This window comes from Rousettus aegyptiacus, unplaced genomic scaffold, assembly GCF_014176215.1.
Source record: "Rousettus aegyptiacus isolate mRouAeg1 unplaced genomic scaffold, mRouAeg1.p scaffold_m13_p_1, whole genome shotgun sequence".
Taxonomy (NCBI): domain Eukaryota; kingdom Metazoa; phylum Chordata; class Mammalia; order Chiroptera; family Pteropodidae; genus Rousettus; species Rousettus aegyptiacus.
The window spans coordinates 72,841,539-72,852,512 of record NW_023416284.1 but is presented as its reverse complement, the minus strand read 5'-3'; the positions used below and the strand labels follow the sequence as shown (position 1 = coordinate 72,852,512).

The 10,974-nt window shown below is 39.2% G+C and overlaps 1 pseudogene; it reads left to right on the top strand.

Annotated features, from left to right (window-relative positions):
* The first annotated feature begins 861 nt into the window (after positions 1–861).
* On the top strand, positions 862–980 carry LOC118605071 (annotated as a pseudogene).
* Positions 981–10,974: the final 9,994 nt, after the last annotated feature.

The following is a 10,974-nucleotide window of genomic DNA, read 5'->3' as shown; positions in this document are numbered from 1 at the left end:
TACCTCATTTGTTCATTCAACACATTATTGAGCACCTACTAAGTTATTGAATGTTGGAAATTTAACAATGATTACAACATGAATGATACAGGATGCCTGTGTCATATACTTAGACTGTAACATACACTATTTTCTCTATATAGAGAAGTTAAATAACATTTAAAATCATAGAATATTAACACTAGAGGAAATCTTAAATGTGTTAGATTTTAAATGCTAGCCAGGTAGATGTGTGGATGGATGGATGGATGGATGGATGGATGGGTGGATGGATGGATGGGTGGGTGGATGACAGGACAACAAATGGATAAGATAACATGTTGTTCACCCCAATAGACCATGGACTTCTCAAACTCAGTGACTAACATGAAAACCACTATCTTACTAGGTGATATAATAGAACTATAAAGAAAATGCTGTGGAAGCCGAGAAGATGATGTTAATTCTGCTTATGGAATGAAGATAAGGGTGCTTGACAAAGGAGCTTTGAGCTGAGCGCTGATATTCTAGTTGGATTTTATCAGGGGGAAAAAAGTATAAGGCATGTGCAGGTCTTGAATGCAGTTTGGTGGGGCTGGATCATCCCCTGCTATCAACAAAGTGGTAACAAATTAGACTCACAAGCAGTGTGGTTAGAGTTACAGTCATTGGGGACCTTGAATTCCAAGTTTAATTTGAACTTGGTTCTCCCCTGCCAAAGGAACTTTGGGGACAGGAGAGAGGCAATCAGATCTGGTTTTTGCTCAGAGAATTCCTACCACAGAGGAAAGGATATATAAAAGCATGAAGAGAACAGAGACAGGAAACTCAATTTTGATCTATTGACATGAAAAGTATGAAACATTTAAAAACTTCAGAAGTGTCTACAGCCACGTCACCCTAAACAAGCCCGATCCTGTCTGATCTCAGAAGCTAAGCAGGGTCAGGCCTGGTTAGTACTTGGATGGGAGACCACCTAGGAAGACCAAGTGCTGTAGTCATAAAACATAAAAAATAAGGGATTGTAAGCTGACAAAGTTAGCTTGGGTTACTTCGCCTAAAAAAATAAAAACTTCAGAAGTACCATCAGTGATGCATAGAAGTAATATAAAAATTCTGCTTCTAGCTTGGAACAGATAGTCTTTAGTAGGGGGACAAACTGATGGGAGCAAGTCATGGGAGTAGGAAGGAAATTGAGTTTGGTTTTGGCCACGATGCATTTCAGATACATGGTAACTGGCAAACCTGGAGTCAGTTGAAAACGTGTTGGAACCTCCAGAGGATAATAAAGGTAAAGAAAAGCATTTGGTGACTGTCACGTTTAATTGGTATTTGAAAACACAACACTAAAGAAATCATCTATAGAAGAGCATTAAAGGGGGAAGAAAATAAAACTGAAGATGGAACCCTGAAATGACCTACATCTAAAGTGGACTGTGAGGCTATCAAGGAGTCTGAGAAAACAAAGGATTAAGAAAAATCAAGAGACTAAAAGCTAAGCCAGGAGACAACTTCAAATGGGCAGGTCGGCTATATCAAAGATTACAGCAGAGTCAAGGAGTGTGAGTACCAAGAAAGGGCCATACGTTGTAACAAGATTAGGAAGCCCTAGGTTCTAAGAAAGAGTGGGCGCATTATTAAAAGTGAGGGAGTACTACAAGGATGCCAGGTTATAGTGAGCTGAGTATAAATGTGAGACAGGATGTGGCAGTGATCAGTGAGAGTCAATGTGTTTGGGGTGAGGTACAGTAAATCAAGATGTTATAAGAAGAGGCAAGGTCAAGAGAAGCATTTCAGTTTTGTATTTTCAGTGGGATGGGCATGGAGGAGGGAGCCATGGAGAAGGCGATTCAAAAGATATAGCAGAGAATATACGGAGAGTCTGAACCTTTGGAACGCTAGGGAGACGGAAGCCTCAAGAGGCTGTTCTGCCAAAAGGCACAATTTATGGGACTTGAACAAAAGCATCCTTTAATTTTTTTTTTAGGTGTCATGAAAATTAGTGTCCAAGCTAGGAATGTTTTTCCCCATCCTACCCCAACCCAATGTGTCTACGCTATGTCCTGTCACAGATGGGAGCACCAACATAATGCTGGTGGATTCTGAGGTTGTCCTCTTAACCTGTGCCATTGAACACTGAGGATCAGAAGCCCCATGAGGACTACTGATGGGTAATATATGAACTCTTCCAAGGAAAACTTGAGAAAGAAATCCCCTGTAGAACAGATGTTTGGGCAAATTTCCAAACAGAAGCCTAGGGAAAGCATGTGCGAGTCACTGCGAGTATGCCTGAGGAAGATGGGGTGCAAAGGATACTCTCATGGTCAGCTAGGACGGCCAGGTTTTTAAAGTGGTTTTACTGAGCAATGGAAAAAGCAGCTTAGATGGAGTTTGAGCACAGTCAAAATTTAAGACAAAATGCAACCATTTTTGTCTCTCATTGCTCATCATATTTAGCGTCTTTTCACAGAAATCCTAAAACATTGCAAATTACTTTTATTCATATTTGCAGAGTTTCCTTGAAATGAGTTTGTTTAAAAACTGTAAGGTATTAAAGAGTTAGCCCTATGCATTTTAAAAACTATATCAGGACCACACAAATTACACAGATTTAACACATCAGCCACTTGCTTAAAGAAAAAATTCACTTCAACAAAAGCTAAACATCTGTTTTTCATAAAGCTTGAGCTGATGCTAAAAGAAAAAACTCATAGGCATGAGTATCAAGGAGTAATTCTGGTTGAGAAGGAAATTCCTATATGAATTTCTGAAACAAAAATATAAATAGTTCTAAGAAAAAAATAGTACATAAATGTATATACATATATTATGTGTGCATATATAGACATCTATTACATATACATGCAGATAATACATATATAATATATACGTATATATGTATTCTTGTAATTTTCCATTATAGACCCTGTTTATAAATATTTAGAGAATGTGAAGTCAGGAAACCACTGGATTGGGAGAATTGGGAAAGGCTTTCAGAAGTAGATAAGTTGTTCTTTATCTTGAAGTAAGTACAGTTTGGATTGTCAGGAAGAAAACAGCATGAGAATGTAGAAGAACCCACAGATGAGCAAAGTATATGAGAAAAGATAGAAAGTGAGGCAGTTTGTAAAGAAACTTGACTGTCTGCATAAAGGCTTTGAGTTTTATTTGACGAGTATGTAAAAGCTACAGTAAAGTCTTTCTTCATCTGTTGATTCACCCACTGTCATTCATTAAGTTGGGCATTGATTTACTTACCAGTGATTATTTATTAAGCATTTAGTATATATCAGGCTCTCTGTTAGGGCTGAAGCAGTGGTTCTCAACCAGTGACAATTTTCTACCCCAGGGGACATGGGGCAATGTCTGGAGACAGTTTTTAACTGTCCCACTGAGAGCAGGGTGCTCCTGGCATTTAATGAGCAAAAGCCAGGAATAGTGTTAACCATCCTACAATGCACAGGACAGCTCCCAATACAACATTTTCATCCCCAAGATGTCAGTATTTCTGCTGTTGAGAAACTCTGGGCTAGAGGGTACCAGATATCCAAGATTACATCCCTGCTCCCTCTGGATTGCCAGGGGCAGTAGACACTGTAAACTAATATTTCAGTCTACTAAGCTCCACAATGAAGCAGAAACTGGTTACTATGGAAGACCAGAAAAAGATACCACTAACTTTGCTTGGGGTTGAAAATTTTTCGGGAATAAAGTCACATTGGTGAAAAGTCCAAAGAGATGAGTAGAAGCTTCCCCCGGCAGGGTAGATGGATGGAAAGAGCATTCAAAATGCGGCTTATTGGGGACCAGCAGACAGTTTGGCGTGATGGAATACAGAGTATGTGGTAGGACGGGTTAGAGTGGAATGATGAGAGATGGAGGTGGGAGGTTCGGTTGGGGCCATATCTGGGAGGGTCCTACGGGCCCTGCTAATCTCTACCCCAGCCCCATGTGATACGAAGGTCAGCGTTCACACAGGTCATGAAAGGGAACTAGAAGAAGCTGTGTTCCACAATTCTTTTCGTGGCATTCTTGTCTGTAGATTTTATTTCTTCCTCTGGGCTCTAGTAAGCCTGTGTCCTCTGAGTTTTGAGTAAAGTTAATAGCAAAATAAAACCCTTGCTAATAATTTCCCCTAGAGATGAGAGCTGTCAGATAGTCATTCAGAATTTAAAAGCTCATCTCAATATTCTTTCAGATGAAGGAAATGGCAGATAAAATATAGCAGAGCTTATTAGTAACATCTTACCCAATTTTTCCCTAAATGGTTAGAACATGCCACCTTTCCCTGCTTTTTCCATCAGTGTTTCTGTTATTAAAGCTGTCTATTTTTCAGTTCTAAATCCTAGGAGGATTTTCCCTATGAATTTAACATGACTGGGGAAACTCGCCCCAGGGTAAAACTTTGCTGCAAATTATCTAACTGAGACTAGGCTTCTTAATAAAGAGACCAAAAATGAATCACAGCCTTTTTGTAGCTTCAAATGTGAAGTTGCCTTTCTCCTTCACCCTCAATTTCATGATTATGTCTAATGGAGATAGGCCAGCTTTGTAAAATGATTGCATGCAGTAAATATCCTTTTTGTTCAGAATTGGAGGCTGCTGCTGATACAAGTCAGGAGAGTATATGTGTGAGAGTTAAGGAGTAGAGGGGAGAGAGCAAGAGAGCAAAAAAAGAGAGTGTGTGTCAAGGCAAAGCTACCACATCTAAGCTTCTCAAAAGGCCATCCTATACATGCAGTTAAATGCTCATAGGTGTATGACACTCTTAGAGCCAGGCAGTGCTTTTTGAAATGACAGGTTATCTGTTCAAGCCCAGGTCCCTACAAATATATAACTATGACTTTCCTGGGTTTTAGTTATTACATAAGCTCTACCGAAAGCAAGTATAACTTACATAAATGAACCAATTATACTAGAAAAGGAAACTTAGAGCAGAATTATAAATCTTTTTTAGTGTCTCCTACACTGTTATTCTGTTATTTCCCCTCTTTGTACCCCTATAATCTAGTTTGTGGGAGCCATGAGTCTCACCTCCATTTCAGTAATTGATTCTAGAAAGCTTTTCGAGAACCCTTCATATTGTCCCTATGTTTGAAAGCTCTTTTTCCTTTTGAGAAGAAACCCTGCTTCCCCTCTTCCTGCCATTATTTAACCTAAATTTACTTATAGTACTGTTAAAAAAGAAACAAGAGGTCCCAAATGGAGTCACTTGTGCTAAGCTCTTTTTCTGCAAAGGAAGACTTAATTGTGGTTTCAGCCTTTCCTGGGAATGTGACCTTTAACTAGTCAATCTGGAATTACCTGGTCAGCATTAGTGAAGTAATTGGCCTAATAGTCCCCACCCTGCCCTCAAAGAAGATGACCTTGCCTGAAATAATCCACCCATTGCTAGAAACATTTTTTTGCTCCTTCTGCCTATAAAAGTCTTCCATTTTGTACAGCTTCTGAGAGCGTTTTTCTATCTGCTAGATGGGATGAAATTAGTCAGTTGAAATTTATTTTAAAAGAGTATTTAAGAATCTTTGGAAGGGACCCTTAGCACGGGTATTAATAAAGATCCAGCACTAGATGCTAGGCCATTCTAATGGCTTTACAGGAATTAACTCACTTCACCCTCACAACATGTCTATAAAGTAGGTACTCTTTTTTTATCAATTTTTAAAAAATTTATTTAAATTAGTTTCAAGTACACAGTACATTGGTTAGACATCTATATACCTCATAAAGCGATCCCCCCATTTGCTCTCTTAATCCTCTGGCCCTCCATCTAGCCATCATATTAATGCTAACTGCATTCCCTATGCCATGCTCGTCATCTCTGTGACCAACTATCAACTACTAATTTGTACTTCTTTAACCTTTCACTCTATTTTCTCAGCCCCCAACATCCCTCGCTCTGTTCGTCACCAAATTTTCCAGTATTTGTGAGTCTGTTTTTGATAAGTTTATTCTTCTTGTTCCTTAAATTCCACATGTAAGTGAAATCATATGGTATTTATCTTTCTCTATCTGACTTATTTCACTCAGCATAATAACCTCTAGGTCCAGCCATGTTGTTGCAAATGGTAGGATTTCATTTTTTTTTTTTTAATGGCTGAGTAACATTCCATTGTATATACAAACCATAACTTCTTTATCCAATTATCTGTTGACGGGCATTTAGGTTGCTTCTATATCTTGGCTATTGTAAATTGTGCTGCCATGAACATAGGAGTGCATAGATCTTTATGAATTATTGTTTTGGTTTTCTTTAGATAGATACCCAGAAATGCAATTGGTGGGTCAAAAGGTATATCCACTTTTAATTTTTTGAGAAACCTCCATACTGTTTTCCTTAGTTGCTGTATGAATTTGCAATCCCACCAACAATGTATGAGGGTTTCCTTTTCTCCTCATCCTCACCAACACTTGCTGTTTTTTGATTTATTGACAATAGCCATTCTGACAGGTATGAGGTGATAGCTCATCGTGGTTTTATTTGCATTTCTCTGATTAGTGACCTTGAGCATCTTTTCATATGTCTATTAGCCATCTGTATTTCTTCTCTGGAGAAGTATCTGTTCAGGTTTTCTGCCCATTTTTTAACTGGATTTTTTTTTTTTCTGTTGAGTTGTATAAGTTCTTTATATATTTTGGATATTAATCCCTTATCAGATGTATCATTAGTGAGTATCTTCTCCCAAACAGTTGTCTTTGTTTTGTTGATGGTTTCCTTTGCTGTGCAAAAACATTTTAGTTTGATGCAATACCATTTGTTTATTTTTTTCTTTTGTTTCTCTGAAGTAGGTACTCTTCATGACCTCATTTATAGATGAGGACCTGAAGCACAGAAAGATGAAGTAGCTTCTCAAGATCACAGAGATAGAGGTGGAACCAAGAGTCACACTGTGATATTGTGATTTATAATAAGAAATATATATTTGGTCTTAGTCCCTGTTTTGGCTAAGAGCTTCTGAAACTCCTGGAATGTCCTAAGAGATGAAAGTAATAAAGATGTCTTTTGTTATGTTAATGAGTAACTTTTGAACTGTACCTAAGGATGGGGCTGGTTGCCTGGTGAGCCAACCATTGATTAGAGAGTTGGAACTTTTAGTCCCCCAGCCTCTGAGTAGAGATGAGGGACTAGAGATTGAATCAATCAGCAGTAATTAATCATCATTTCTACGTAATGAAACCTCCATATAAACCTAAAGAGATGGGGTTTGGAGAACTTCTGGGTTGGTGAACACATGGAGGTGCTGGGAGAGTGGCAAGCTCAGAGAGCATAGAAGCTCCGCACCATTTCCCCATCCCTTGCCCTATTTATCTCTTCCCTTTGCTTGTCCCTGAGTTATATTCTTTTATAATAAGCTGGTAATCTAATAAGTAAAATGAGTCTTAGAGTTTTGTGAGCCAGCCACTCTAGTAAATTGATTGAACCTAGAGAGGAGGTTATGGGAACCTCTGGTTTACAGCCAGTATGTCAGAAGTGCAGGTCACAGCCTAGTCTTGGACTGGAGTCTGAAGTTGTGGGTGGGAGGGAAGTCTTGTAAGACTGAATCTGTGGAATCCGATGCTCTCTCTGGATAGATGGTGTCAGAATTGAGCTGAATTCTCAGACACTCAGCTGGTGTCTGAGAATTGCTTGGTGTTATATGGGAACTACTCCCCACCACACACACACACACACACACTCACGCACACACTGGAATTGGTACCAGAATCAATTTACAAATACAGGCCATTGGAGCTCTTAAGCTCCGCCCAGCCCTGCTTTAAAATTACACATGGCCTCAGATGGTTTCATGAAGAACATCTGAAGGGATACAATGGCAAATAAACTGTTTTGTTTGTTTTTGTTTTGTTTCTAGGGAGTGTGATTAACAGCCCAAATTCTCTTTAGGAGAGAGTCCCCTTGAGTTTGAGGATTGCAAGAATTCTCACTATGGTTCATATACTGCCCCTTCCAAGCAGCCTAATTCCACCTCATGAATCAATTTTACAATGTTGTTGTTGTTTTTTTTTTTAAAATTACTATGTGTTTTTCAGGGGGAAAAAAACTTAAACAAATAGTGACAAAGCATACAGGTAAAACCAAATGTATTAGGATTGGGAGATTTCCAACACTGTGTTTTTCACTGACTAAAAATGTCCTCAGAAATTACTGAAGGACTTAAGTCTTGGCAAAACTTTGCACTTTCAAAGTATCGATGTTAATACCCATTTCTTTGCCAGCCCTCTTCAAATGGCTTCAAATTTCAACTACTAACCCCTGGGGAGAGAAGAGCCTGGGCTGCTTAGTCTTTGAGTTGGAGGGGAGAATATATGTGCATCACATTTCTTTCTGTAACCAATACGGTAGACTCCCTAAAGACAGCTCTGTTCCAGGCCCACACCCACTGGGAAACAGGCCAAAATGCTAGAGCCAACTCCACACAGTATTTCTGACAAATAGATTCTTCACTCAAGATTTCGAGGAAAGATGGGGAAAGAGTCACATCAAACATACTGCTGGCAAAAATGTCTTAAACCCTTGTGCAAGCAACTGTTTCTCCTTTCCAGACACTATAAACATCGACAAAGGGAGCAGGCAGAAATGAGCCTAATAAACGTAGGGAATGAAAATGTGGAAGAAGAGAAAGGACAAAGGAACGGAAAATGCTCATCTTTAAACTTAGGTGAATCAAATATCTTTGTTGGCTCTGAGTTAGCGAAGAGGACTCAACTGGCGGATGATAGTAAATAAACTTATAAAATTGAGGTATTTGCTTCTTTTTAGGGCTCTATATTACTTGTGAACCATGAGGGTAAATTGCGATGTCAAGAGAGTGAAGATGGTGAAATTCATTTCTTTCCCTAACTTATCTGTTCATCTATGTGCAATTTATCAAGAGAAGGCAGAAGCCACACCTCTTACTACAGACATCCCTCATTTTGTTGTGCTTCGCTTTATCGCACTTCGCAGATGTTGCATCTTTTTAAAAATTGAAGGCTAGACCCTCCACTAATAAAAAGATTATGACTTGCTTCATTGCAATACTCGCTTTATTGCAGTGATTTGGAACTAAAACTGCATTATCTGAAAGATATGCTTATGTAAGCCTTCACTGAGGCTTGGTACAAGAAATCATTAAGAGTTATTGATAGGTCTCAGGTTTTCAGCTCCCCAGTTGCACTACTACAGCTATAAAAGGAAAGCTGTGAACCTGTCGGAGCCTTAATTTACCGCCCTTGAACTTGAATGGCAGTGCCTTGGGAAAGACCACATTTGAATGTAAATGTCTAGCTACATTTTAGTAATTCTGAAATCATCTGAGTAATAAGACAATGCCACCTGATTTTTAAGGGAAACCAAAGACTCTCCTTTTCTCAAAGCCACTAGGTGTCCGCCACCAGGGCCAACACTGCTCTAGGTGTCTCCTTGCACCTAGATACAGCGTCCAGCTGACACAAAGCTACCTGACGCATTGCCATGTATAAACATATCTGCTCAGAGCACTCACCACATAAAACACTCAGTAACTCCCCATTATATGCAAAACTCAAATAATACCCCTTAGCAGTCAAAATCCTCCATCACTTGGCCTCCACATCACTTTCAATACCAGGTTCCTGTTCCACCTGTAATCCCACTGTTGAGGGTGGAGTAAACCATTCAGCTCTTCTGAATGAGCTTTGCATCTCCTCTCCTCACTCCCGGACTTTTGCTGAAATGTTTCATAATGACTGGGAAGCTTTTCTTCCTTCTCTTCCTGCACTGCGGCTGTATTCATCTGGCCTAAACTTTCTTCGGGGTCCAGTTTAAATCTCACTACTTGCACAAATTCTTCCATTAATCTTCTCTTCTTTGTCAAAAATGGACTTCATCCTCCATTATAATCCAGAGCATTTGCACCAACGCACAGCATCAGAAGGTGTTTGCTCGTTTTTAATACTTATTCCTAGATTAGAGTAGTTACTGTATAGCACTTATCATTATCTATTACAGTATACATTGACTTATTTATTTCTTTACTGTCTGTCTCCCCCACCAGAAAGTACAGGGATTTTGTCTGCTTTGTTTATTGCTGTATCACGCTTGCCTAGAATAGTGACTAGCAAAGAGTAGGTACTAAATAAATATTTGGCGAATGATCCGTGGACATCTAGAGGTCTCAGGCTGTGCTGCTCAGAGTGATTGGCAAGGTGCTTTGCACGTACTTCTTGAATTTAACCAATGGAAGAACCAGCCACCTGGAACTGGCCCTGTATATCTCCTCTGCTTTGAAAAGAAGATTTGAACTTAACTGCAATTACTCAGCTCTAGTGCTGTGAGGCAGGCAGACATGATGGAGGGTGAGACCCTCACAGGAAAAGTCTAGGTTAAACTTTTATGGGCAACTCTAATTGCTAAATCTAGTTAGAAAGAGGAATCAGTTCAATTAAGAATGCTTATTGTAAAATAACCAAGTAAGAAGCTGCTGGGCAAAATTTTTCATTTCTCATTCACTCCAATCAGCTTCCTGAAAGAAGGTGGCAAGATAACAGGACTTAGCAAGTGTGTTTTATTGGGCCAAAAGCTATGTTCCCATGACTACAGAAACCAAAAAGGAAGGAAAACCTGGTCTTTGGCCACTAAGTTCCTTTGACATATGCTTGCGAGGGAGTTGCCTTGTCACCTCTCCTGAGTTCTTAAGGATTATCGCTGTGAAAGATCAGCCTCTCAGGCTTGAGTCTTTTGCCAATATGCTTCCAGTTTGGAGGGCTAATCCTCCTAATCCAGCAAAAGCACACCCGTTCCCCACTGAAGAAAGCAACAACAGAATTCACCTCTATTGCTGAAACACTTATATTGTCATTATTCATATGGTCTGAAAAAACTTTTCCCCTTAATATTGACAATTTTTAATGTGTTTATATCATCATCTTCTGCAGTACCTTAAGTGTCACAGGGCCTCCTTGTCTTTTTCTAAGAAAACCAACAAAAATATATTACAATAAATACAATGATATGAATATCCATAAAAATCACCA